This window comes from Callorhinus ursinus, unplaced genomic scaffold, assembly GCF_003265705.2.
Source record: "Callorhinus ursinus isolate GAN/ISIS: 27379988/994484 unplaced genomic scaffold, GSC_fseal_2.0 scaffold29, whole genome shotgun sequence".
NCBI lineage: Eukaryota > Metazoa > Chordata > Mammalia > Carnivora > Otariidae > Callorhinus > Callorhinus ursinus.
Genome location: NW_027397091.1, coordinates 9,397,825 through 9,420,274, shown reverse-complemented (window position 1 = coordinate 9,420,274; position 22,450 = coordinate 9,397,825). Strand labels below are relative to the sequence as shown.

General features: G+C 42.0%; 1 long non-coding RNA gene across 1 annotated transcript; it reads left to right on the top strand.

Annotated features, from left to right (window-relative positions):
• The first annotated feature begins 18,718 nt into the window (after nucleotides 1–18,718).
• LOC112827309 (uncharacterized) lies at nucleotides 18,719–20,150 on the top strand. The gene is made up of 2 exons (XR_003209191.1): nucleotides 18,719–18,791; nucleotides 19,977–20,150. It is a non-coding gene; the product is annotated as an uncharacterized lncRNA (long non-coding RNA).
• Nucleotides 20,151–22,450: the final 2,300 nt, after the last annotated feature.

The window sequence follows — 22,450 nt, the reverse complement described above, 5'->3', positions numbered from 1 at the left end:
GGGGGGTGGGGGGATGGGTTAGCCTGGTGATGGGTATTGAGGAGGGCGCGTTTTGCATGGTGCACTGGGTGTTATGAACAAACAATGAATCATGGAACACTGCATCAAAAACTAATGATGTAATATATGGTGATTAACATAACAATAAAAAATTTAAAAAAAAAAAAAAAAAAACACAAACAGGAGGATATTTTCTGAGGATGTATATTTCTCAGAATGTCAGCTATACCTTGGAAACATGGACTAGCTATTTCAGAGAAATAAATTGCTTCAGGCCTCTTCTTAGAATTCAAGAAGTATAGCGAAATAAGGTTTGATTTAGATATTTCATGTTTAAGATAGGGCCTGGAATTTGGTGAACTATTACAGGAGCTAAGAGTAGAATTTCCACTGTGGAGTGGGAGCCCCAAAGAGCAAGCCAGCCAGAGTGCAATCAGTACTTTGTGTTATTAACCAGAACTGCTTATGATACCAGTATTGACTGTGTTTATTTTCCTTGTGTTACCATTGAAGGTGATATCCCTTTCTGAAAGCTACTTAAGAAGGTGTATTCAGGAGAAATCTAGCCACAACCTGAACCCATCCAAAAATAAAGTTTACCAAAGTCAACATCTTTCATATTTCTGATCATGTGCAACATCATTGTATGTCCTTAGAGTCAGAGCGTATCATTGGAGGCCAGGAGGACAATTTTGCTTAGGTTGCATAGTCATGAAGGGCTTTAGTGTCAGACTTTCAGTCTTATCTCCAGATTATATTAGCTATATGGTCCCTGGGGTGGGGGGGAAGGAGGGAGCACTATAGGAGTGAAAAAATATATAAGACATTGTTGCTTAAAGTGCAGTCTGTGGACAATTAGCATCACCATCTTATGAGAGATTTTCACATACATAGAATTTAAGACATCACACTAGACCTACTGAACCAGAATATACATTTAAACAAGATCTCCTGGTGATTCATGTGCACATTAAAGTCTGAGAAGTACTGCCATAGATAATCTAACCATGGATTGTTGAAATTTGATTGTATACACTCCATTAAACAAGGCCTTAGGGAATTTAAAAGATTGTTTTTGATCTCTCTAGCTACTCTGCTCCTTTCAATTGCAAAAGCAACAGGGCAGCTAAAATATTTTAACCTCAAAGTGGCCTCTTATAAGTTATAACCTGAGCTATATTAAATATCATTCTATACAATGTTGCAGTAAAATTCCTATGGCAGACAAAAGTCATGGTTTTTTCCCCAAGAAAGTTTATTTATGAATTCTAGAGAAATTCCATGGTCAAGTCATTCCATGTACCGAACAGGGTCTACACCAAAGAAGGTCACTTCTTGAAAGAGTTGCCAAACACCATTCTTACATATTTAATAGGGAGAGGTGAAAATGATGATAATGGGCAGTCCTACCTTGTTGCAGAGCTGAAATTTCCAAAATTTACTGAATATACGAATTGTCACATTATATGAGAAATTCAGTATTAGGTTGTCCACGGGTCTTGGAAGAAAAATCCCTGAAAGATAAGGAAGATGAATGAAAAGCAGAGCCTGAAATGAGGATTCAGATACATGGGATGTATTGAGGGAGGGTTCTCTGGTGAAGGGGAGTAAGGGAAGAAGATGGGCAGGGAAAGCATATGAACAATGTGGTATGAGCTGACATGGTATCTAACTTCAACCTGATCCCACAAGGAACTCTGGAGTATTAATTTCACCACAGAGCCCCCTCTAAGGCATGGAAACAGCCTGTGTTGTCCCATGTCAATCAGTCACTGACTGCCTTTGGATGATAAACATGACCTCATTGGCCAAGGGCAATTCTCCAGAGCAGGGGCCCCTGTGACAGCCTACTGCTCCTTTGATGAGGAGATCTAGGAGGGACACCAACAGGGCTACAAAGGAATCATATTGGGAATGAACAGTGACTTTGAAGCATCCATATTATTATTACCCATGAATACAAAACTCAGTACAATCTGACAGCCTCAGAAGAGACAGAAAATAGATCTTGATATAGGGCATATTTTCCATTCATCCATATTTATTTAATCTGTATAATTTTAGCATGTGTGATGTGCATAGTGCTAAGCTGAGCACTGTATTTTTTTTTTAAGTATTTCAATATATGGTGTCTTACTTTGGGTTCCTTTATTTATTTATTTATTTATTTATTTATTTATTTATTTATTTTTAATATTTTATTTATTTATTTGAGAGAGAGAGAATGAGAGAGAGGACGACAGGGAAGAGGGTCAGAGGGAGAAGCAGACTCCCTGCTGAGCAGGGAGCCCGATGTGGGACTCGATCCCAGGACTCCAGGATCATGACCTGAGCTGAAGGCAGTCGCTTAACCAACTGAGCCACCCAGGCACCCTGGGTTCCTTTAAATGCAAACTCTGAAACAAGGACTTGGGTGCAGGTAGTATATCTGGGAAGCAACTCCAAGAAGCACAAAAGAGGGTTAGGAAAAGTGAGAGAGGGAAAGAAGAGAAGGTTCACTCTCAAATAGATTGTGAATTGTATGTAGTAGAAAGCCCTTGTATAGTATATCACCAGTTTGCACAAATGGGGTTCAGTCGCACTGGTGACTTTTTGAGGAATGCACCCAGAACTATGCCACTGATTCCCATCCCTTGTCTTATGAGGATTACCACTGGAGGTGTGAACTCCACGGTACATCTTGGCTACCATGAACATAGGCTGTACATAATGTGACTTCAAAGAAAAAAAGAACTAAGTTTAAACTAATCAAAGCTTTCATACAAGAAGGTTTGAACACAGGGCTTGAGAGATTGCTCCAACCAAGACAGATGAAAGGCTAAGGAATATGATACTACGCCAAGTAGAAGGAAGGGAGTTTCAACTTGACCTTGCAGAGAATGAGGTGTTATGAAGATTAATATGGGCATAGTATACAATAAAAGCACTGATTTATTACAATTGTTATGACAGAAGCATGTACCACAATCGGCAAGCATGCAGCCATCCAACAACTATGCATTTAGCACCAACTGTATACCCAGCCCTTGCAACATCTGGGTCAGAAAAAGAGCACCTCACAATTCATCCAGTGTGGTCCTCCAGTCTGAGTTAAGTCAAGAGGAAGCATTTCCCCCACAGCAAATATCAGCCCTCACACGTGGTGCCAAGTTACCCTCTCTCAAGGTTCAGGAAGGCCGGACCAGACTCAGGTTGAATCTGTGGGGTCCTGGACATATCTGAGAGAATTTGTCCTCTATCTGATGGGAGGTCACTAAGCCAAAGTTCAGAAGCCCAAGGTTTTAGTACATGCTCTGCCAATGAGCTTCACAAGTTTTACCCTCTCTGGGACTTCATTTCTTTTTCTTTGAAAGTAAGGAGACCCAACTTGGGGATGTCTGCAGCCCTCTCCAATAAACATTCTGCTCTGAGGATACCCCAACCCTTGTTTTATGGAACTACCTGGCTGATTTGTCACCTCCTCAAAATCCTGCCATTCATGCAACAAGTTCTTCCAGAAAGGTCCAGCAATGCTTTTGGTCCTGCGTTCAAACCAGCATGGCAAAGTCATTCCACATATTAAAGGTCATTTGCCCATTTGCAAGGTCTATAAAGCAACTACATTCTTTTTTATTTGTTTGAAATTAGCCACCTTGTATTTCCCTGAAATAAAAATCTAGTGGAAATTCTTCACCTCATCAATTTTCGTAACTTAGAACAAACTGAGGCACGCCTTCCTTCTGTGCAGAAAGCTCTTCTGTAGCATGTCTTGGCTTTTGTGCTACATGAAAAAATATATCTAAATAAAGTTATACAACATTTATTACTTCCCACTACCCAATATTTTTAAAGAAAACAAATACTTGCGAGAAAATGTGCTGGGTGATAACAGAATAGACCATACCTATTGAAAGCCTTTCTATTCACAATACAGAGCCACTACAAAGCCAGGGAGGTGGTGGCTTACATACACCTTAGCCACAGAATCCAGGAAGAAATAAAATACCTTCCCAGATCTGTAAAATGACAATAAATGTCAGGGCTCACAAGTATTCCCAAATCTGCATGGTCAAGAGCAGAATTTGAATATGCCAGGTGCTCAACCTCCCCATCCGGACAGAGATCTAAGCTGTGCTTCTCTGAATAAAGCCATCTGAGAGGATCAAGAGTACGTGTTGTCCTTGAATTCTGGAGTAAGTTGGCAAATGCAAGTTCAATCAAAGGCAGTAATGTAACAAGTGTTCCAAGTGTAATAATAATAAATTTCTACAGCCAAATTAATAGGACATGCAAGACCTAAACGTAAGTGGGAATTAAAGCTGCTCTTTTAGATGGGAAAAAATCAAACTGTGCAGAAACGAGGCATGACATTGGTCACACATGCTAGAAAGGTCTAAATTCCCAAGGACAAGGGGCATTTTTTTATTCTACTAAGAAAATAAGTGTTTGTGGCTAATGTTGCGGCACTAAGTTGCACTAAGTGAAAAACTTCATTTGGTTGCTATTTTTGATAAAGACACTATATGTGAATGTTCAGCGAGGGCTGGACCCCAGAGGGATCAGATCAGAAATGTCATGTGTATAGAAGAATTTGAGAGAAAGAAACAGTGTATCTGTCAGTCTTGGACATGCAGCCGTGATGCCTTAAATATTATGCATTTAACAACTTTGGAAAACATTTTAGTTTTGCCCTCTGGGATTTGAAGGAATGGCTGCAAGGAAACAAAACAACAAAGGGTCCATTTTACATATTTGAATTCTCTAGCAGCCACATTATTCAAAATCCAAAGTTTCATAAAACGATGGCCTAGGGAGAAAACTTTAAAGGCCATTTAGTCCAAGTGCCCATCTATGCAGGAATATCTGGTGGGTGTTTATTCTAGGCTTGGATACTTCTGGGAGAAATGGTAGATGGGGTCACTTGCCCCACTCTCAGTCCTGCAAAGCCATGATTGCCTTATCTCCTTCCTCCCTTCCTCCCTTCCTTCCTCCCTCCCTTGCCCCTCCCTTCCTTCCTCCCTTCATCCCTTCCCTCTTCCCCCCCTTCCTTCTTCCCTTCATTCCTTCCCTCCTCCCTCCCTTCCTTCCACCCGCCACCCCTTCCTTGCCTCCTTCCTTCCTCTGTCCCTCCCTCCCTCTTCTCCCTCCCTACCTCCTACCCCAATTTCTTTCCTCTTCCATCTCCCTTCTTGTTTCGATCTTTTCCTTCCTTCTATCACCCCTTTATCCTTTTTTCCCCTCCTTCTATGCCCAATTCCCCTTCTTCCTTTTTAAAAATAGCCTTGATAGAGAGAAGCTTTACCTTCTGTTGTGCTCAAAATCCATTCCCTCTAAACCATCTCATTTGTGTACAGTTACTGGCCTCAGAACCCAACAGAATGAGTCTATTTGGCCTGCAGGACTCTTCTTCCAAATTCTACCAAAGCCTCCATGCCTCTCTTTTCCCAGCTTCCAAATCTCTCCAAAACTTCATACGTATGGTTTATGAATTGGAAACCAGGATTGCAAATTAGGGAAGGAGCAAAATTTTTAATGCTTATACATTAAGCTACATTTTTATGATTTTGGTACTTTACCTTAAGGATGCCAGAGGAGCTGGTCAGGTAATAATAATACAATAGTCCAAACTGTTGCATATTTACCATGTGCCCAGATAATGTGCAATGTATTTACAGGGGCTATCTCACTGAATTCTCTCCTCCTGCAAGAAAGCTGTTTATTAGCCTTTTTGTACAAAGTGTTGGAGAAACAACCCCAGGGTCAGCCAGCTAAGAAATGACAGTCTATTCATCTCCTAACCTAGTGCTCTACCAATACCCAGCCCTGACTTTACATGTGTGCAGGGTTTCATTTCCAAAAAAGCATTAGAGCTAACTTTTAATTCCACCCAGTTTTATAGTTAGCATCCTCAGGAGTGCCAGAAGCCCTGCTCCCATTTATAAGCTCTCCGCCCCTTAGAAAGAGGTACTCAGCAGCCACTGGACTTTGTCTTGCCACCTCCCACTAGCCTGGCCTGCTCCTTCATCCTGGACCACCCTCCTCATGCCTCTCTCCATGCCATGTCTGCACCCAGCCTTTCAGACAGAACTGTGTCCAGCGTGCCTCAGCATCACACCCCAGACATCACCTCCTACCCGCCCTTGCCTCTCACTCAGCACTTTGCCTCAGGTCAAGAAACATCCTGGCTCTGTTTGAGGTTCTTATGTGGGAGCCTTCTCACTGCTATCAGATTATGAGGGTTTCCAGGGCAGAATCCAGGCCCCAGATAGCACTTTGCACACAACAGGCCCTCAACTCACACATGCTGGACACACTGATCAATGCATCTCCCTCCCCAGCACCTCCACTGAAGGCTAAATGCTCCTTCTCTCCTGAGCTACAAACAGCTCCAATTTCTCAAAGGAGCATGAGCATACCTCAACTCCCAAATTCCTTTTCAGGCTTGCTTGTCTGCTTTACAGCACCACCCAAACTTGAGTTTCTCCCAGCAGTCTGCATGGAAAGAGGGGATTTAGTAAACAGCCAACAGTGTATTTTGTGCTCAAATTCCTCATTCACACAAGACCAGAAAAGAAAAAGAAAAAAAAAAAAAAAACACAAAAAACCATAGTAGCCCCCAGAGAGTCTCAGATTGCCCTTGATGGAGGCCCTGGAGAAGAGCTAGTCCTTCCCGTGGCTCTTGTAACCAGGAGCAAAAAGCCCCCCAAGCATTGGGGCATAATTTTCTCTCTTAATAAAAGATTAATTCCCACGTAAAAGGCTGTGTGGGGACCATGATTACTTGCTAGCAGGGCCGTTCCATTTCCCCGTGCCGGCTCTGACCTGAGCTGGAAAGCTGTATAATGTGCTGTCGGGGCATCATTCCAGAGATGGAGGGACGCAAATGAAACCAAGGAGGAGGCTGTGCAGACGCAGATTGAGATGCCAAAATTTTGCTCTCAGCTCTGACATTCCCATTTCTGTTAATTGGTTTCCATTTCCACTTACCAGACCATCTCAATGAGGCTGTCTCATTCTCCATGGCATGATCGGTGTTTTATAAACACATCTGCATGTGCTCTTCCTTCTGCCTGCTCAGGTCTGGCCTGAGTTTCTGGTGGTGGTAGCAGCTCCTGCCACTTTTTGAACACTTTCTAATAGACAGTTTGAGTTGTATCTCTTAATACACATAAATTCTGAGACAGACACCTGTATTAGCATCGTAAATCTATAATCAATAATAATATATGTTATATCCTTATATGCAATCAAACTACTATTTATAAAATATACAATGGAATGTGTGATTAAAAAATAATATTCCCGGGGCACCCGGGTGGCTCAGTCAGTTAAGTGGCCAACTCTTGATTTCAGGTCAGGTCATGATCTCAGGGGAGTCAGATGGAGCCCATCAGGCTCCGCAATGGGCGTGGAACCTGCTTAAGATTCTCTCTCTTCCTCTCCCTCTGTCCCTCCCCTCTCACTCTTTCTTAAAAAAAAAAAAAAAAATCCCTATGTTGCAACTTCAACTTAGGTTGGAAAGATCATCCCGGGTCCCTCAGCTAATAAGTAGTAAACATTGCATTTAAGTCTAGGCTTTTCTAACTTTTTTAAGTTCTTGCATCTAACTAGTCTGATATACTACCTGTGTATTCATCCTTCAAGGCCAAGTTCAAATCTTACCCTCTTTATGAAGAACCTTTCTTGCTGTCAACAAAGCTGAGCCATTTTTCCACCTTCCTATCACATTTTTTCATATATAACTAAGTAACTCTGAGTCTCATCAAGGCCTATCTCAACATAGTGCCAAAATCAGATCAAGTATCAGTCCCATATCCAGAAATTGTGGAAAAGAAGCCAAAATCTTTTTGCAGGCTCTTAAAAAAAAAAATACAAAACGTGGGTTGCATTCATTAAACCTAATGGAAATGCCAAATATCTTAAATTCATCACATAGTTCCCACCTCCTCACTGCTCCCCCCACCCCCACCCATCTATTCTGTAGTTCTTCCTTTGCCACTGGATAAAAAACTTAGCAGGCCCTATGACTTAGCTGGTCACAATTATATCATTGAAATTCCCCATTACTTTAAATCAGAATTAACATGTTTAATCCTTGTGTCTGTCAAAGGTCCTTGCTAAGGCCTACCATGTAAAAAGGATGGGAGATACTCAGAAATTTCTTTTCCTGCCCAGCTCCTCCTTCCATCACTCTCTAAGCTTGGTTTCTGACTTTTCTAGGATTAGGACATGGTAAGGGGTTTATAGGGAAGTTTAGACTAGTCCGAAACCCTTGTAAGCTACCTCTGTACTCTCTGATAACAAAAGCAATACATACTGTATATATTATATAAAATAGGCATTATTATATTATATAAATAGCAATACATAATATAAAATATGTAATATTGGGGTGCCTGGGTGGCTCAGTCAGTGAAGCATCTGACTCTTGATTTGGGCTCAGTTAATCATAATGATCTCAGGGTTGTGAGATCAAGCCCTGCATCAGACTCTGTTCTGAGCGTGGAGCCTGCTTAAGATTCTCTCTCTTTCTCTCCCTCTACCCGTCCCCCCCCCAAAAAAAAGAAAAAGAAATAGGTAATATTAAATGTGACAAGTATTTTTAAAAATTCAAAACAGCACAAAAAAGGAAACAACAGTCATCCCTAATCCCGCCACCCTGAGTGACCTCTGTCAACATTTTGGTGTACACCATGGATATTTCACCTTCATCTACAGATTGCCATGTTGCATGTGTACGTTTAAGGAAGATACTTTCTCTAGATGGTTTTTTTGAAATCTTAGCAAATGATCTTTCTCAGTCATATGATTCTTGAGTGCAATACATACAAAAAATCACAAATCACCTGTTGATAACAACTATAATGTCTTTGCCTTTCACAACTATGCCAGAAAATGGTCAAGTGCGCAAGTTAAGAGCCTAGAGCTCAGAGCTAGACTCCTTGGGATCCCCCTCCCCCAACTTATTAGCTGAGTATCCTTCAGTAAATGAAATCAACTAATGTTTCCATGTCTCCGTTTTCTGATCTATAAAATGGGGATAGTTACAATAACTGTCCTCAAGGGTTATTGTAAAGTATACAATATATAAATATGTTTAACATTGTTTGAAGAGTGTCAACCAAATGGTAAGTTCTATATAACTGTTAGTCATGAAGATGAGCATGCTGATGCTGACATAATTATACAGTGGAACATATAGTTCCCAAGAAGCTTGTTATTTACTTGGTGAGATGAAACGAGTATAACCTTTAAGTGCTAATCTAATTATTTTGATTCTTAAAAAAAAGTCCTAACAGGTTTTAATAAACAAGATAGAACTTGGTAGAATTTAAATTCATTTGAGTTTTGATGTTTGATTATATATATATGTTATTTTTCCCCACAGTGGTTTTCCATTTGTCAACTTTTTTTCTGGGTCTTCTTCATTTCCCCTAAAATCCAAATAGTTTTTAGAATACAGGATGGCAGTAAACTGCCCTTATCCTAATAAATAAACAAACTGCACCCTCCCAGGAGAGGAGCCACACATGAACCTCACTGCTGCCACCAGCACTGTGGCCCACTGCACATTCTCACTGAACTCATCTCTGATCAGACCATCAGAAAAGAGAGTGAGGCTGAAACACCAATATCATCCCCTCTTCCCCAATCACCTGCCAGTGGATCCCCAGAAACTGGTGTGATTGGAACATCTCCTCTAAAATTGAGAGGCCCTGGAAGGGCTGGGGCAGAGAGTAGGGGCTAAGAATTAAGAAGGAAGAATTCTTCAGGTGTCAGCTGTCAGGGTGTGGAGGGGGTGTCCCAGGAACACCTGAGAGGCAATTCATGATCATGAGCCCAGATATTTGTATAATAGTGGTCTGAATATTTCCATCATTTTTCTTTCCCTTGGTTACTTCCTTTTGTTCACGGGGCTTGGATTTTGAAGCATGATTAGGCGTTTTTAAGGACTAAGAAAGTAAGAGCATTCCATACAGAAGTATTATCTGCAATGCCATGGAAAAATCAAGGTCCTGCAAGTGGCTCCTGGAGGCACAGACATATAGGTGGTCCCTCCGAGTTAGCGGTCCTCCATCTTGGCTGCATAGTTAAAACCACTTGGGAAGCTTTAAAAAAGCCCAGTGCCCGGGTTTCACCAAAGCCAATTTCAATCAGGAATAAAGAGGGTGAGACCCAGGCGTTAGAATTTTGTTAAAAGCTCCCTGGTTGATTTCAATAGGCAGCCGAGGTTGAGAACCCATGGAGTAGGCTATGGCTACAGAATCTAGCTCTGTCCAGACAAGTGTATTGTTTTCTCTGTACTAAAACCTTGCATCTTAGATTAGGTCACTGATTGCAAGAGGAATGGGTGAGGTATGGGAGGACTGTAAAACTGGTCTTATGGCCTGAAGGTTCTGGGTTCATATCTATCCCAGCTCTGTCACTAACTCAGCTGCATGGATTTGGATCATTTACCAAGCCTCAGTATCCTTCTTTGTCCAGTCAATGGGGGTAATAATAATATGAATTTTGTAAGAATTTTGTAAAGATTAAAGGGATGAGATGAAAAGCGCTAGCATGGTGCCTGGAACATGATAAGGGTTCAATAATTAATACCCACTGTAGTTATTATATGCTAACTACCTGAAATTTTAGAAATAAAATAAAAAGCATGTGCTATTGACAGGGGAACAGTAATACCACAGTCACATACACAGGATAGCACATTTCAAATGAATATATGTTCACACTACGGATTTATTTAATGTTAACACCTGCCTTTAAATTCATAAGTGCTCATAATTATGGATATTAGTGTTCTAAATGGAGGAGGTATTTCCTATGCAGGATGTGATGCAGAAAGGGAATTGAAATTCAGTGAATGCATTCAGTGTGTCTGTTGAAGACCTCTAAGCGATGTGGAGACATTATTGTATCCATCTTGGCAGGTATCCAGTGGAGTAGATAAGAATATGTGCTATCATCCAAGGACAGATCAACTAAGTGGTCCACGAACTCCTGGAGTCATAAAATCATAAAATGTTCAACTTGCAAGAGATTATATAGTCCAATGACTTTAAAATATATATACTCTTAGCAGTGGAACACTTTCCTCAATAGAAATCTTAACCGTTAATGCCCAATATTTGTCAGTGAAATTTTTGTTAAAGTGCGGCTGTTTGGAGTTCTAGTGATTCCACTCTGAGTTAGAACCACCAATGGTAGACAATTCAGTAGCACTCGATGAAACTCACCTCCTGGTGTTTTTGCTGTTGTGCATTCTCCTCCAGCACTGAGTATGGATTTGGCCATGTGACTAGCCATGGCCAATGAGACATTAGCAAGCAGGATGCAAATAGATATTCATCCTGCTTTATGGTATACTCATTCTCTGAACCAGTTGTCATGCAGTAATAAAGCCTGAGCTAGGCTACTCTATGACGAGACTATGTGAAAAGAGAGACCACGAAGAAGAGCATTAACCAGATTTGTGAGTGAAGTCCTCCAGAACCTGCAGCCCTGGGGTAACTTCTAAACAACTGAAAGGCTCAAAGTGAGACCAGCAGAAGAACCATCAAGCCCAGCCCAGACTGCAGAATCACAAGGATACAAAATGCAACAGCTTTTAGCTACTAAGTTCTGGGGTAAATGATTACCTAGCAACAGGTAACTGAAAAGTTATTTGCTAGAGCCCCTATTATATCTATAAAATCTATCCCTGTGCCTTGCATTTAGAAAGTGCTTTAATAATAAGTACCGAATTAACCTGATTAACCAGTAAGTGGAAGATCCAGAAATATAATCAGTCTTCTCATTCTGAATTCAGCACTTGTCCTAATTCACCTGGTCCCGTATCAGTGGAATAGAACCCCTAAACTCTAGATACCCAATCTAGATTCCTTAACATTTACTGTATTTTGAGGTAGAAAGGGCTATCTGGTCCTCAAGACCAGAAATCTCAATTCAGAGCAGCTAAGAACAAGAGGCTTCTAAGCAATGAAATAAGATGTCACAATGTCCAGGGACTTTTCTTAGAGGAGAGTCTCTCTCAAAACTTACATGCTCTTATTTTAGACAAAGTTCTATTTTCACATGGTTTTCTGAATTGTTGGCCCATAGTAGACTGTATGGAAGAGGCACTTGAAAGTGTATTAAAACTTCTATAACAGGCAAGAAGAAAATAGGAAAACTACATAAAAATACAGACGTAAGTATTCAACAATATTTTAAGAGTCTGGGGCAATTTGGTATAGATATTAACAACCCTACTCACTATATGAATTATCACAATAATGAACCAGAAAGACTGATTAGTTATCAATGGTCTTGCGAGATCAATAAAAGTTTAATATATTCTGCTTGATAGTTACTATACCTTCTAACTTATACAATACTCGAGTGTACCTATGGTTGTCAATCTGCTGTCTGTCTTTTGAGAAAATCATCACTTCCACATTCCACAGCATTCCTATTTGTTCCATATGGTTCTGGTGGAGCTGAACTCCATGACCCTCAAAAAAAAAAAAAAAAAAAAAAAAAGCCATAAAACCCATTTCTGTCCAAATAGTGTATTTCTTTCCATTGGCCACGACAGTTGGTTCAGGGATGGGCATGTGCCCAAGCCTGCTCCTTTAGTTTTCCCCATGATTTTTTCCAGAGTTATACAGAACACTGTCCTCTTTCCCCCTGGATCATAAGCTCTCAGGATGCCTTAAGGCCTGGATAGGTAGTAGGAATGGAGGTATGTTAACTGAAGCCAACTTTCTTCCACACGCAGAGAGCCTTTCTTAGAACAAAGCTAAAAAGAAGTAAGAATTGCCAAGAAATTAGAGGAAAGACAAAACTGCAGTGATGACTGAGCTCCTAAATCTAACTGCAGCCTCATGCTGTGAACTTCCTAGAGAAATGAGCTTAAGTCGATTGCAATTTTCTCTTGCATACAAGAGACTATGGAATAGTAAACTCATTTGACAGTTCCTAAAATGTTTTCACATTCATTACCCATTGGTTCCTCCCGGTAATCTGCAAAGTGATCAGGGCAGTTAGATGATCCCCATTTTATTGGTAATGAAAATGTACCTCCCATGAATAACCTTGCTGCAACTACACGGCGAGTTAGATGTGGAGCCTGTCTGAAAAATGAGGTCATCTGATTTGAAGTCCAGGGAATTCCCCATTTTACTGATGTCACAAAATTATTTTCCACAAACCTCTATTGATTAGTTTCAGGGCTTAAAGTGGTAGAAATTCAGTTACGTGGAATGCATCATTTCCCCTCCTCAGTGAGTAACAGAAGCATCGCTCCTAGGGAGTGTATTTGAGAGGCTGCATGTGTCTTTGGTACAGAGGCAACATTCAGCGATGACTCACAGTAGGAGAACAGGCTCAGCAAGTTTTAGGTTGTGTTCCTTGAATGCAGAGCCCAAGATGGGGATTCTTGTGCAGGTCACTTATGGGGGGTGAGCTCACAAGACTAGAAAGGGATAGAGGATATGGTCAGGGAAGGAGCGGAGAAAGGATGTAATATCAGCTGGCATCTGGCCTCAGCCTGATCCTTCTAGGAGTCAGGAGCATAAACAGCACCACAGAGTTACCTGTCCCCCACTGAGGCAAGGGGAACCAGCTTTGTGCCCTGATATCAGCCAGTCATTGGCTCTGGGCTGCCCCCACAGTGGGGGAAGGGGCAGACTCTCCAAGCATTTCTGGGCAAAGCAGCTCCTGTTGTTTGAGCTGATTCTCTTGACAGGAAGCCTGGGGGCAGCTCTGTGCTCTTATTGATCAACACCTGTAGTAGCTGAGCCCTGAGCTATGCAGAAAATTTCCCGGGTGGGGCACCACAGTGTTTACTAAGAAGCTAAGCAGGGCTCAGCCTGAAACAACACTTCTTTCCATAACTTGCATGTAAAACATCTTATGCCACACAGACCAAGCATTTGTGAAGTACCCATGTAACGCCAGGCTTGGTACCAGGTACAGTGGTGCCATATCTCATTCAAGCATTATGTTCTACACTAAATGTGGAAGATGCAAATAGCATGAAGTCAAAATTACCATAACATACGCATATGTATATGTATACACACACACACACCTACCTATATGTGTCGATGCATTTATATATAATGGATAAAATATCAACTACGCATAATAAAGGGCATATATATTTATAAATAAAATAATTTACCAGTTTAAATTTATATTTAATTGAATTACACTGTATCTATCAAGAACCAGATTAAATCACACTTGAGCAATACTGGAGGATTTTGTTGGAATTCAGTCATATCTGAGTCTGAGACACTTCTCAGCAGAACATTTGTGATGGGGGCTCTGACTTGTGTGCTTTGCCCTCACAATGGATCTTTGACTCCCTGCTACCATCATTACCATATCTGGTAGTTAAATACTATACTCTCAAACCTGTGGACCACAGATCAGGCATTTATAAGTACACAGAAGTTGGGTTGGCTATGGGTTTTATTTCCTTCCTTCCTTCCCCCAAAAGAGCACAGCAAGGAAATTTATTTCTTCTTAGAATTTGAGAGGATTGCTGAGGCTTTGAACCATACCCCACAATATTGGGTTAAAAAATTCACTTTTCTTTATTTGTCACAATTAAATAAACTCTACTCTCCTGCCTGGCTGATGAAAAATTCCATCCCATTGTTAAAGTATAATTTTCCAAAAAATGACATAAGAATGCTAAGGCAAATATGAAATGAACACATATCAAAGATTTATTCAACTCATTAATTACTGAGAGAAATAGTAAGGTGTTAAAACCAGCCCAAAGAACATTTGAAAAGATAGGTATTCATAGCCAAGTTAATAAAGGCAGGTTAGGACAGGCTGCCTACAAAGATCCTTAATGTCCAACAGGGTGATAAACCATAACCTTTGAGATGATCTGTTCCACTGATTGGAAGTAATTTGCATTTCTACTGAAAAAAATCTGCATGACAGCATATAGCTTCACTGAGTCTGGGACCTCTAATCAGTAGCAAACTATGAGTTAAAGAACATGCATTTGCCTAATCCCTGGATGGGCCTGCACCTCCACGTGACACTGAAAAAGCAAGCTACCCACCTTTCACTTTATATCCAAATTTTGAGTAATTTTTATTAATAATCATCATTACTGAGTCTCTTTCTCCCATGCAAAAATCATGGAACTTCTTAGAAGCCAGGAAATAGAAAAAAGACCAGGCGTTTGGCCCACTGAGACATCATTTTTACCAGGGTCTTTCTGTGACCTAATCTTGATGTTTTGTTCAGGCCTGTACCTTGGATTGCCTCAGTGTGAGGGACAGACCCTAGGATCATCCCTAATGACCACTGCCTTCTAGTATCCCTGTCTTTGCATAATTCCCTCCCCTTGAGTGGGGGTGGAATCCATACCTTTCCTCTAGCCAATAGAATATTGCAAAGCTGAACTGACTCTGCAGGTGTAATTAAAGTTGCAAGCCAATTGATTTTGAGTAAAAGGAAGTTTTCCAGGATGGGCCTTAATTAATCAGGTGAGTTTGAATTAATCAAAGCCCTTAAAAGGGAGACTGAATCTGTCACATAAGCTGCTTCCTCTTACATTCTGGAAGACAATGGAAGCCGCAGACTTGTCACTAGTCAAGGAACCAGCTTTGTGCCCTGATATCAGCCAGTCATTGGCTCTGGGCTGCCCCCACAGTGGGGGAAGGGGCAGAATCTCCAAGCATTTCTGGGCAAAGCAGCTCCTGTTGTTTGAGCTGATTCTCTTGACAGGAAGCCTGGGGGCAGCTCTGTGCTCTTACTGATCAACACCTGTAGTAGCTGAGCCCTGAGTTATGCAGAAAATTTCCTGGGTGGGGCACCACAGTATTTACTAAGAAGCTAAGCAGGGCTCAGCCTGAAACAGCTTTACATCTGGGACCAGCATGTAACTTTCCTTCTATCACTTTGGAAGCCCTCTGCCATAGACTGGGCTCTCAGACCACTAAACTGTTTCCTAGAGAATGGGAAAATAAGCAAATCAGTCAAAATCTGCTTTCTTTTCCCATTTTCACAAATGTAATCCATATTATCCCAGGTTCATCAGAAACCTGAGGGTAAGGCTGACGGTGTGTGCTACATCATTTTATTAGGATATATAACACCAGGGGAGAGGAGCAAGAAGCAGAAAGAGTCAAGAAGGGAAGGAGGGAGAGCAGATAGGAGGTCACTGCCACTAGGGAAACTATATAACCAATCATGGACCAGAGCCTTCGGGAATCCATTATCAGTTACATCCCAAAGCTGGGATGTGATGGTGGCTGGGTGCAGTGAGAAAGAAGAAATCATCTAACCAGTGGCTCCCCTCTCCAATGGTCCAAAGGCCAGTTTCCAGGGGAAGGCTGGTGGGGAAGGGACAGCGTCAATCCACCCATGGGGGCACCACTTCCAACACCCAGCAGTGGAGACACCAGAGAGAATGTGACCCTCACCTCTTTCTCCTTTCTGCCTTTTTCAACAGGTTTAGTGTCCTAACTTCCCACAGTCACTGACTGTGACTTCATCTATGCCCTAATTCTTTGTAAGAATTTAGCAGCACTCTTATCTTAAAAAAGAAAGAAAAAGGAAGAAATTAGGGAAGTCAGCATTTCCCTTGCCTTTTCAAAATAACAGAACTGAGCTGAGCTTCTCTGGCTGTGATCTTCCAGGACATTTTAGCCTCCATGAAACTCTATTCCAGGATCTAGGGTCAGAACCATTTCCTGTGAATCTGCGCAGCTGAGATTTGCCCCAATCATGATGTGAAGGGAAGCATAATCTTCTTCCCATAAAGAAGTTCTATACAGACAAGGAATATAAGGCAGTTCAATTACATTATAATTGACTCTAATTGGCCCTCCCACAGGCTGTTAAATTCTTATCTGCAGCCTGGTAGCACATTAGAACGCTGTAACACCTCTATCCTGCACTGAAGAGCACAATAGAAATGTTAAAACAACAACAACAACAACAAAAAAAACCCACCACTAAGCAGCTGAGCTTGGAAAAAGAGAGCTCCAGTGAGGTCAATAAAATGGCAGCCATTTTTGGAGCGTTTCAAAGAGCTCCCTGGAGGGAATGTGACACTTCTGACTGCCTTCTAAATGCGGAGAGGGAAAAAAAAAGTTCTCGAGGGATTATTATCAAGCACTAAGAGAACTTCTTAAATTAACATATCTTCCAAGAAACTTCTCTACTTTCCTTCATTTGTGCAGTGCGCATTGACTTCAGCCAGGTGCCAGGCACTGAATTAGGACTGGAGATACGGAGTGCAGATGACGTATGTGGAGTCCAGCGCAGGAGAGGAGGTTCAGTTAAGATGACGCCAGGACCCATGGAATGTGGAAGGGTAGGGCGAGAGTGGGTGCAGAGAACCAGGCAGGTGGGCTCCCGGTGGTGGAAAGAACAAGAGTAAAGCGCTACACTCAGAGTGGACACAGCTGGAATGAGCTCCTGGAAAACAGGAAGCAATCCCCCCCAGCCCCCACACGCACGCACACACACACACACACACACACACACACACACACACACACACTTTTGTCTTCCAGAATGGCCTCCGGCAAAGAAGCACCTCCTCCATAAAACTTAGAGAAAACTCAAGATGACCTCCTTGTTTATCTAGACAAAGCCAGACACAGACCCTCCAAATTTCCCATCCTGAGAATCGATGTCTTCAAGGTAAAACACCCTCAGTTCTATTGTCCTGCTATGCCCTGCCCTTCCTCCCACTTCCCACATCCAGCCCTTCCTAGAGCTGAGTTCACTCTTCTCTGTAAAAGAAAAGTCCTTTTTGCTTAACCCTGAAGATGCTGGCAGACCTTATGGACAGAACCTCCTCCCCGTTGCGGCAGCCCTTTTCCCCCTGCCTTGCAATCATCCTTTAGAGTAAAGCCTCCCCTTACTAAGTCCTGACTTGTTCTCTCTTTGACACGAGTAAGCATCTGTGCCAGTGGTTCTTAATACTGATCGCAGTTCTTAAACTTGAGCTCAATCGGAATCCCCTGGAAGCAAGCCTTCTTATGACACAGGATGCTGGGCCAGAGCTGCTGATTCAGTTCAGTAGGGCTTGGGTGGGCCCTAGAATCTGCATTTCTAACAAGTTCCTCAGGGATGCTGATGTGCTGATGCTTAAGAACCACTGATAAAGAACTGGACAGGGAGAGCAAGTGACAGGGCTGCCAGAGAATTAGAGGCCACAACATGAAGCACCACAGGGTTTACGCTTTGATGTCACTGACGAAGGGTGGAAACAAGAAGACACCTAATCACACCTGCCCCTTTGGAAAATCCCTCTGTCTGAAGCTTGGAGAACAAACTGGAAGGGGTAAGAATCAGGGCAGAAGGTCTATAAGGAAACTGTTGCATGATCCTGGTGAGAAATGATGGTGGCCTGGGTGGAGGTGGGGTGTGGAGCTGATTGACTGGAGAGAAGCAGATTCAAGTGGAATTCAGGTAACAGCACGCACAGGACACAGTGGCTGACTGAGGTGGGCCATGAGGAAGAGGAGGGAGTCCCCCATGATCCCTGGCTTCCCAGCAGTAAATGGACCCTGTTATTATGAAAGGAAAGCAGGAAGGAGGAAAAGCTTGAGAGGGAAAGCTGAAGCTGTTATCATCTGGAGTTCAGTCTGTTGGAGAGACCTGGAGTGAGGATGTCCAGTATGCAACTGGATAGAGGGTTCTAGAATGTCAGAGTCTGGTCCACGACAGAAAAAGGTTCTAGAATGTCAGAGTCTGGTCCACAACAGAAAAAGGTTTAGGAATCTTCAGGTGAAGATTCCATGTCAGAGAGAGGACACAGAGTAAGAAGAAAACAGGAGCATGTAAGGAAGCCTGGGGAAAAGGAGGTAGACAGAGGACTGATGCCAACAGCCAGCCCTCAGGGGCCCTAGCATGTTTGTCTCAGTCCTTCCTCAACAGTCTTATAATGCTCACATTCCTCTCAGAATTACTCGGGACTCAACTGTCTTTCCTCCACTAGACTACTACAACTGGAGAACACAGCTGTTCAATAGCAGTTTTGCCAGTTGTCCCATATTGATTCTGATACCAAGTCCAATGTGTGTGTATGTGGGCAGGGGGTAGAGGGACCCCCACACCACCAAGCAAATCTCTACCAGCTGTGTGTCCTCCCATTCAACTCAATTTGACTACCCAGAGATAACATCAGATTCCACAGGTTAAGGGCTCAGTCCCAGAAGACTGTCACTTCCTCTAATTTCAGATACCAATTGCAAGTCCAGGGTGTTACCTGGATTTCTGACAGACTTCTGACCAAGTGGCTGTAAGGCAGAGGTTCCCATGAACCCCTTCTTGGGGTTGATCAACATTTCAATCCAGCTCACAGAATTCAGGAAACTTGTTTACTCACAAGATTACCAGTTTACTGCAAAGGATATGAAAGGACAGGAATCACTACCTAGAAGAAGAGATACAAAGGGCAAGGTCCCGAACAAAGGAACTTCTGTCCTTGTGGAGTTTGGGGCCTGGCTCAGTGGCACATGGCAGTGTTCTGGTTCCCCAACCTGGAAGCTCTCCAAACCCCTCCTTTTGGGTTTTTATACAGGCTTCATTACATAGAAAAGATGATTAAATCGTTGACCACTAGTGATGTATTCAACCTCCAGCCTCTCTCCCTTCCCCAGAAGTCAGGGGATGGCACTGAAATTTCCAACCCTCTAATCTCATGGCTGGCTCCACAGACAACCAGCACCTATCCTTAGGTGCCTTCCAAAAGTCATCTTATTAATACGACAGAAGACACATTTATTGCTTTCCTCATTTAGGAAATTCCAAGGGTTTTAGGAGCTCTGTGCCAGAAATGGGAACAAAGACCATATATTTCTTATTATAAATCATAATATCACATCCCATCTAGTGTTTCTTTTTCTTGGAAAACGTATTTGACATAACCAACCATATTAATTTGTCAGTTTGTTTTTAACATCTAGAAAGAAAGCAGATGACAAATATCAGAAATGGCTTCTCCCTTCACTCCTTTCCTCTAGCATCATTAAACAAATTGAAAAGTGACAGATGATGGACTGACCCAAGGAGGAAGACCCTGCCTACCAGGCCCAAAGTAGGCATGCAAATGGAGAATTCACACTTGCAAATGGTGCTCAAGATCCACCATATTGACTTCTTTAAAGGAAATAAAATGTAGCACTGTGCCCCAGAAATTGTTTGTCATATGGTTGTGCATATTTATAGAGAGACTGTTATATTTTTAGTTGGAGAGAGGTGGGTTTTTTCTCAGTTTCTATGGTAAATCACTTCTAAAGTCTGCATTTGTATGATTAAAGTAATAACGTTGAATTGGCCAATTTGCCCAAGTAGGAAATGCACCGAATTGCCAGGATTTAAAATACATACACTCTTTATAAGCAGAACCACAAGAATGGAACAAAATGGAAGACTTTTTTTTTTTATTTAATTACCATCTTCAGACATGTAGTTAAAGTCCCCAAATTCCGCCTGTCTCCCAACTGTATAGTTCCCTGGAGTGGTCTGTGTGCACTCAGCTTGGGAGAGTGGGAAACAGGATCTTTCCCCTTAGGACTCAGCTCATCTTAGATCCATGCTCTCTACTATGGGACCCACAAGCCATGCATGGTTACTTGAAATATGGTGAGTCCAGACTAAGAGGTGCTGTGTCAAATACACACTGAATTAGAAAGAATGTTTTTGATATTTGGGGTTGAATAAAATATGTAATTTTTAAAAATCTTTTCACTGAGTGTAAGTTTGTTAGAGCTGCTGGTAATAATGTACCACTAACTGAGGGTCTTAAACAAGAGATTCACTGTTTCACAGTCCTAGAGGCTAGAAGTCCAAGATCAAGGTGTTGGCTAGATTGGTTCCTTCAGGGGGCTGTGAAGGAAGAAAGGTTTGTCCAGGCCTTCTTCCTTGGCTTACAGATGGCTGACTTCTCACTGAGGTCCCTTCACATCTTCTTCCTTCTATGCCTGTGTCCGAATTTGTAATTTTTCTAAGGATAACTGTCATACTGGATTAGTACAAACTCTAATGACCTCATTTTAACTTGATACCCTCTTTAAATACCCTATCTCCAAATCAGGTCACCTTCTGAGGTACTGGGGTTAGGACTCCAACATCTTTTTTTGGAGAAGACACAATTCAACCCATAAAATACTGTTTACTCTTCCTTTTGTTAAAAAGTGGCTATGAGAGGGTGCCTGGGTGGCTCAGTTGGTTAAGCGACTGCCTTCGGCTCAGGTCATGATCCTGGAGTCCCGGGATCGAGTCCCTCATCGGGCTCCCTGCTCAGCAGGGAGTCTGCTTCTCCCTCTGACCCTGCCCCCTCTCATGCTCTCTCTATCTCATTCTCTCTCTCAAATAAATAAAATCTTAAAAAAAAAAAAAGTGGCTATGAGAAAACATAAAATTACATATACAGCCCCCATTATTTTTCTAGTGGACAGCATGGCTCCAGAATTAATTCTGTCCCCCAGTCTGGAGCGGGGAGGGAAGCTGTGGAGGAAATGCAGTTTTGAGCTTTCCTGGGATGCCTATCATCTAATAGCTTACTGGCCTGTTGAATGACATAATCATGGTTCCCATAATTCTGTGAGAAGTCTGAACGTAAGTTGACCTTGGAATGCCATCATACTGAGAATAAACAGAAGTTTCTTTATTCCTTTTATTCTGTTGGATTTGGCTACAGAGAGTGGAGCCCACTTCGTTCATGCATTCATCCACTGATTCATTCACTCATCCATCCAGTTGTTCATTCACTCACTCATTCACTTATTCATATTACATTTCATTTTTTTGGAGGCCTACAGTTGGTGCCTGCAGAATATCTTAGAGATTTTCTTGACTAAAATAAGAGTTTGGTCATGGCAGCTGAGGAAGATAGATTTTTAAATAGGAGGGTAGACAGCAATCTGAGCTACAGAGAGAAACAGAAAAGAGGTCAGGAAATGGAGGGACATAGGAGAGCAAGAAACAGAGACCGATAATCAGGTTCTGTCCAAGGATTTCCTCTTATTTCTTATGGATGGTAAGGTATTTTTTAAGGAAAGTCTGCCCAGAAGTTAGATGTGAACTCTTCTCACTATGCATAGTTCCTGTCAGCACTTCTTGGCACCTCATTAGCATTCAAGGCCTGTGGGAATTTCTGCTCTGCCACCAGTAAAAAAAAAAAAAAAAAGAAAAGAAAAGAAAAAAATAACAGCATTGAATTAATGGTTAGGAGGGAGTTGTTACCAATTCTTCTTCTTTTTTTACCAACTCAGGGAGCAAAGTTATTCTAATTTAGCAAAGGCATGGGAGGTGAGCATGATAGTGATGGGGTTCAGGACATGCTACCCCAAAATATGGCACCTTGGCATACTGAATATTTTTAGCTGAAGGAGTTTGAGAAAATAGCAGAAGCAGGAAGGTCACTCTGACCTTTCCCCAAGTTCTGTCCTGAAACTGGTCATAAAACTCTCATGTAAGAGGTGCCCTACCTACA